Here is a 6,383-nt window from a genome sequence, read left to right on the forward strand (position 1 = left end):
TCTGCCGGCCGGTCCCTGGAACATCTGGTCCGTTCTGCTGCACTTGCATCTTGGACTTTGTCTTTGTCTTTGTTGTCTCGAGTCGCCTTCCTCCCAAAGCCTCTCGTCGCGCGTTGAGGAAGGGATGGGATCAGGCTCTGGCCCCTCTACAGGTCGGGCGAGTCTGGTCGATGCTCCCCGTCGCCTGCGGCTTCTCCTGTGCTGGCTTGTAAATACCACACACAGCTTCGATGCGTGGATGTCTCGCCATCGGACTTCTTCGTGGCTTGGGCAGCTTTACTTTCTACCCAACGCCTCACCTCAGGTCTTTTCGTACACGAACGACAGCCTCTCTTGGCTGCCGGGGTTCTTCTTTTGGACTCAACGTACTCCTTTTCCGTCGAGCCCCACGTTGGGCGCCACATGTTAGATCCTGGGTACTTCTGGCCCGATACGGGGCTAATTACTGACTCAGCTCTCTATTAAAAGATTCTCGAGCTGGTGTTCTTGCAAGGGAACTCGCCTGGCTCTTCTAACTGCCGTTACTCCCGACGTCTACCCTGCTTCCTCCGGTCTGAGTGCACTCGGTCGAGGGGCCACCCTGACCCCGGGCGCTCCTACCAGTCGCGTCGGTTATGGCAGCTTCCCTCTTATGGATCCGTGCTCTTGGTAAATGCCAGGTTAGGTTTTAACGGCTAGGATTAATTCTTGCTAAAACCGTAAGGGGTTGTTGAGTGGATTCTGTCACTAGGATAACCTTTCAGAACTCAGTTGTTAGACATACAATAGCTTTAACTTTTTACTGTCACGAGGAACTCTTTACTACATCAGCAAATTAATGCACTTGAGAATTTCACTTTAAATGCAGATTAGATATTTATTGCAGGTTATATTTAGTTAGTTTGCAGGGGTTACAGCTACAGCTCACATAAAATGTCACTACACATGATTAGTCAATTTAATTATCTTCTTCGATTATACTCATTAGTTTTAGTCGCCGAGACGGTTCGGTTGGAGCTGGATGTCCAATGGTGCGATGAAAAGAGTTCTTTTGGAGTTGTTAGGAGCGAAGGTCTGGCCAGACCCTCGGTCCTCCTGCTCTGCAACGGAGTTCGGCCAACAGTCCACAAAACTCAGTACAAAGTCTTTCTCGGGCTGCTGCATCTTCTCTGTTGTCCAGATGTTAAGAGTCGAGCAGTGGGGAGAGGAAAACCTCCGTCTTTAAATCTTCTTGTCCACGAACAGCGGTGTTCTTTCCGTGAACAGAGACGAAGTCCTCAATACATCAGTTGCAATCGTCCGTATCTTCTCATCTGGTGCATTTGGACAGCACGCGTGTTGAAATCCCAGCTTGCAGCAAGCAAACCACTTCTTTTATTCATCATTTGGGCTGTTAGCCCCCCTCCTGCTCAATACATGCTCTCATCCCCCCCACCCTCTGGAAAGGATGTTGGGTTCGAACATGTCCATATAAGTCCAGGCTTCCTGCCTCTGACTCATCTCTTGCAACAGTCTTCTCCTAATTTCTGCAAGTCATCCTGACAAGCACTTTTCTTACATCGCAGCTCCGGTCACACAGAACATTTGTTAATCAGTTTTTACATTGGTTAAATCGGTTTGGTTAGTACACATTTGCTTATAAAATGATTATTGATCTCATCCTTCATCATTATTGTGCTTTGTGTCTTTTCTTCTCAACCATCATTATTTCCCCATCCCTTGAAGCCAACACCCTGCTTACTTCCTCTTTCTCCGTACTTTCTACACTCAGACTGCACTATACTCAGATACACATATTATTATCAGGTTTACATTTGTTAAATCACTCTATGTATTAAACATTCGTTACATATTGATTAAACATTTTGTTATATAATGATCATACACTTTATCTTTCGATTACACTTTAACTATTGATTTCTGAGTATATGCTTTATGCTTTTTATATCCTGACCTTCCCCTGATCGTGTATGCATGTTTTCGAGGCAGCTCTGTGGGCTCAACTCTTCTTGACAGCATGTAGAAGACGGTAGATATCAAACCGAAACAGCACAAGCGAGCTGTCATGGATTCTATTTTTTCTTCAAGCCCCTTGAGCTTCTTTACATAACTTATCGGGATCCTTTCCTAACACGGTTACTGTATGGCAGCCTGTTGTGATGGGGAAAATGTCAGAGAAAGGTAAAGGAGGGATGAGACTAGACAGACTGAATTTACAACAGAGCAATAAAACAAGACAAACGGGTTGATTTTACGGTTAAAATGTTAACGGATGCACCTTAAAATACCCGGTGTTGCTGTGATAAGAAGGTATTACTTTCACTTCATACTGAAAGATTTACTCAAATTGATGTTTCTTTCTCACTGCCAGAACAATGTATCCAGGTGTTTTGACGTGTCCTGATGTGACTTTCTCAAGTCAGAAAATAAATGACTCCCAGCTCAAATTTCCAAACACGAAATTCTGGCATCAAGGTTTTTGCATAATCAAAGGCCTGCAGGGCAGTATCATAGGAAATGCAAAATAATAATTAAAAAAACCGGAATGTTAACACTTTGCCCCCGCAAAGACAAATTTCTTCACATCTCCCCAGGCTACATTTCCTGTAAAGTAATCATACTAAATTAACATCCTTGCACACAAAACACCTGTTGCTAATTTCGAACAAAAAATAAGTCAGGTAGTTAGAGGAGGATGCAGTCTGTGCCAGCAGTTTTGTTCAGTAATAATTAACTGGCATTATTGTGATTTCTCTTTTTTTCAGCATAGTGTACTGGGTTTCAAGTTGTTTGCTGGCTTGCCAAGACGGGATGGGTGGAAGGGGCTGCATTGTGTTTGTGACGCTGTCCTTTTTGCGTCACATGCAGTAAGTCATGTGAATTCACAGGACAAACTCGTGTTCTATTGATTTCACAATGCTTATTTCATTCTTGAGTGCAAATGATTGTCCCAGGTAGACAGACTGGGCAGGGGACGAGAGCAACTATTTCTTTCACAGCACATAATGCGGCTGAAAAGACGTGTCAAAGTGACCTCGATTAACAACACCCAATTATGTTCCTCATCTATTTCTTGAAGTAAACACTGCGTCAATGCGAGCCGAAAAAGGTTTGCAGCTTGGGTCACTGAGACTCATTTTATAATTGGAGATGTTTGAGGCAAAGCTCAGGCAGATAATTCAAAACAGCAATTTGCTGTAATCTGCTCCCGGGGACTTGCAGATACACTGCCTGAGGAGCTGCTGGGCTAATTCACCACCACTGCCTCTATGACATGGTAACGCCTGCAGTTTGATGGATTTCTTCATGTAATTCCTCTCTGACCTTGCAGGACCATACTGTGCAGGTTTGACTTGTGCATCACTGACAACTGAAGAAACACTTCGCATCCCTTTTATTCAGAGAACCTTAGGACGGCGATGGTTAAAGTAGAAATGTCTTCACAATTTTCTTAAGCTTTTGTTATGTTTGTGACTGAATCTGTTTTTGCTTTCTGATCATCATAATAATAATGAACTGATTTCAATAACAATCATGAGAAAAGTCAAAAATCAAAGTCTTCAGGATTCTTCCTATGCGTACAATGTACCAAACCCATCTCATACGTTGTTTATCTCTTAGTCTGGAGTGGTGGTCTGACAGACAATGACATTCCAAAGCCACACAGATAGCGAGGCTAAAATATAAATATACTTGACTCGTAAGCTGCGATCTAACAGTCAAAATAAAGTACATCCTCTGTCTTTTCTGTTTGGCCCCCCAGAGAAAGAGTCCACACTCCTGGGAACCAGAGAGCTGTGCTGTAAGGTCCCACGAGGGAATCCTTCCACACCGGTGTGCAGCTGTCCCGGACCCGCCTAGTTGAATCCCCGACACAGACAGCGCGACCCCAACCGTAAAGATATTTTTGTTCATTGTGAAGTTTTGGGGGGCCTACCTAGAGTGTCCTAAACTGTTTACAAAAGCTGATATGATAGGACATAGAATAGGGAAAACAATGAAACTACCTGCACCTGCATTGTGACTTTGCACTTCAATGGAGCCTCGTGCTGTTCTACTCTACGGAGGAGTAATGCATTGCATCGTGGTGGGCTGCAGATGTGCGTTCAAACCCACGAGAGAATGAAACGTTCTGTTATGTTTGACTCAAATCCCTTCCCAACATGGTGGAATTATGTATACACACTTAATGAGCTCACAGGCGTGCTTTTAGGTGTGTGTGTGTGTGTGTGTGTGTGTGTGTGTGTGGAGACAGTACAGAGGCACATCTTTAATGAGACTGATCTGATGGAAGGATTGACTGTGATATTGCCTGTCAGCGTAATGAATGAACTGTGACGGACGGCCTTACTGGCAAACCGACACTTGCATAACTCAAGCTTTCGGTTTCTTCCTCTGTTTTTGTAAAGCAGCTTTGATGTGGCCCATGGGTCAGTAATGAAGCGGTTGACTTTAATCACACTGGAAGAAAGCCTCATTTGGCTATAATAACCCACCCACATAGGGTTGTGGACCAGCCTGAGGTGGAGTAAGGCTTTCCAGCCACCAATTTGTCCTGAAGTTCACACAAAGAAAGTCAAGTATCGCTGTAAAAATGTGTAGTTTTTATGCTGCTACTGATAACAGCGTTAACTTAGGGTTGAACCTGTGGTTTGACATTCGGCCCATCAAGAAATGTATCTGTCTTGTTGGCATATAAATCTGATCACACAGTCACGTTGTGGAGATTTGTCTTTTTTTGACACAAAATGGAGCCAATTGCATGTGCCAATTTTTGGGTGGAGACTTGGTTTAAGGTTAGGGTAAAGTTCGGTTAAGGTTGTGGTAAGTCTCCATAAAATGAATGTAAGTCAATGTAATGTCCCCAAAAGTCATGAAGACACATGCGTCTTGTGTGTGATTTATATGGTGGAGGAGGGGGGGGGGGGCATTGAATGAGGCGAGGTGGTAATAAATGGACTGTACTTGTATCGCGCTTTTCTAGTCTCGTTGGGAATGATTAAAGGAATGTTGACTCACAAAGACTTATATCCTCATGTCAACTTTCGAGGCCCGTGTCCTCGTATGTCTGGGTGTCTGAAACTTCCTCTGACACCAGAGTCTCATATCTTTCCTCTTGGGGGCTAGCAGATGTATAGGGCGACTGAGCCACAGTCGCCCTATACATCTCTCCTAGAGAGAGAGAGAGAGAGAGAGAGAGAGAGAGAAAGAGGAGCAGAATCGCTTGTTGACCGGCGCGGAGTAAAGCGCTTCTGGTGTGATCATTATGGCTTTTTTTTTTTTTTTGATGTACATTCATTTCGAACATTGTCTTCGGTTGTTGCTTCTCCTGCATTGACGAACTTCATCCTTACAGAACCACGGAGAGCAGACAGCGGTCACCGCTGTTCATCGTTTCGGAACGAGGACGCATTATGCATGTTGGGCGCCTTTGAAGAGGCATTGATGCATTCAGCCAAAATGCTATTTACCACAGGCTTAAGGCTAGCGTGTGGTTTTCTGAGCGGCTGATTGAAGCAGCTGCCCCGCCGCAACTGGCCTGTCATTCAGTATGCTAAAAGAGGATAAACACACTTAACACGTGCAGACATACACACGCATGTGCTGTCAGGGGGTAGGGATAATAATCTCCATTTGTGAGCTGTTTTTTGCTCTCTTTCCTTTTTTTCCTCCGGTTTCTTTTCCCCATTCCCCTGTGTGTCTGTGTGTGTGTCGGTGTGTGGGTGGTGGCTAATGAGGTGGAGGCGGGCAGCCGATACTCAGTCCTGATGTGGTTTAAATAGCTGCTCGTCAGTGCTCCCTTAATCCCTTTACAAATAGTACTTTTACAAGTGACCTTTAGACAGGCACACAACATGCAGAAGCAATGTGACCCCTGCTGTGATAAGATCCCAAACACACCACGTAAACCCTCAGACACACAGACATTCTCCTGCAAAACAATGTAACGCAACAGCCAATCATTTATTTCCAACAGTTTGGGTAATTTGTAAAGACCTGCAGAGAAGCGTGCTTGCTTTTTTGCGACTGGCATGTTTAATACGGCCGTAAAAGCAAATGCGAGCTGTCGGAGAGATTTGTCTCCAGTCAACCATTTATCATTTCAAGCCTATTACCAATATGCTGTAGTTCCATGAATACCACATGGGGGCTGCTCACCACATGGTTGAGTGGCTAAAGCATATTGACTTGCAACAAAGAGAGGCTCTATGGTAAAATATGGAATTCTGATTTCAAGTGGTGACAAAAACCGAAAGAAAAAAAATCAGTTATTTTTAAAGCAAATAAGTCTTATTTCTCAAATACTGTGATTTGGCTGTCACGTAAAATGGCAACGTCAGCAAAACAAAAACAAAGATTGAACTGACTGTAAATGCAAGCTGTCCATGGCAATTGGCCATATT

The sequence above is a fragment of the Melanostigma gelatinosum genome, assembly GCF_949748355.1.
Source record: "Melanostigma gelatinosum genome assembly, chromosome: 21".
NCBI classification, from domain to species: domain Eukaryota; kingdom Metazoa; phylum Chordata; class Actinopteri; order Perciformes; family Zoarcidae; genus Melanostigma; species Melanostigma gelatinosum.